This window comes from Penaeus monodon, chromosome 19, assembly GCF_015228065.2.
Source record: "Penaeus monodon isolate SGIC_2016 chromosome 19, NSTDA_Pmon_1, whole genome shotgun sequence".
Taxonomy (NCBI): Eukaryota; Metazoa; Arthropoda; class Malacostraca; order Decapoda; family Penaeidae; genus Penaeus; species Penaeus monodon.
The window spans coordinates 47,706,750-47,706,953 of NC_051404.1; the positions used below are offsets into that span (position 1 = coordinate 47,706,750).

Below are 204 nucleotides of genomic sequence, written 5' to 3' on the forward strand. Positions count from 1 at the left end.
CCATGACTGTGAATAGTAGATAGACAGTGACGCACAGAAGAGAAAGACGGAAGGAAATGTTAGCGAAGCGAGAATCGGATACGGTCTAAACGGCCCTTGACGAGGCCCGAAAGTCGGCCGCCATTTAATCGGCCGCCGTTTACGCCGGCCATCGGCGGCGCTTCATGCGGGTGACATCATGACTTACTTTCGTTTTGCGGATGA

The 204-nt window shown here is 53.4% G+C and overlaps 1 protein-coding gene across 1 annotated transcript in view; it reads left to right on the top strand.

Annotated features, from left to right (window-relative positions):
• LOC119585276 (cadherin-87A-like) overlaps positions 1 to 204 on the top strand; it is a 49,841-nt gene that overhangs the window by 33,955 nt on the left and 15,682 nt on the right. The window lies entirely within an intron of this gene.